Source organism: Diabrotica undecimpunctata, chromosome 2, assembly GCF_040954645.1.
Source record: "Diabrotica undecimpunctata isolate CICGRU chromosome 2, icDiaUnde3, whole genome shotgun sequence".
In the NCBI taxonomy this organism is placed as follows: Eukaryota; Metazoa; Arthropoda; class Insecta; order Coleoptera; family Chrysomelidae; genus Diabrotica; species Diabrotica undecimpunctata.
Window position 1 is genome coordinate 153,876,218 of NC_092804.1, and position 212 is coordinate 153,876,429.

The following is a 212-nucleotide window of genomic DNA, read 5'->3' on the forward strand; positions in this document are numbered from 1 at the left end:
TTCAACTTTTACTCTTGCCACTTGTTTGATGCCAGTATAGTTTGTCCAACTTTTCAGTTTTCAATATTTTCAGCATTTTGTTATGTCGGACAGGTAAATTGTGTTGCGTTTTGTAAGAAGTAGGCAAACTGTATAAAGTTGCAGTTTGGTTGATATTTGTCATACGTGTTGGCTGTCCTTTTTGTGGAAGAGGACTCAAATAAAATGCAATA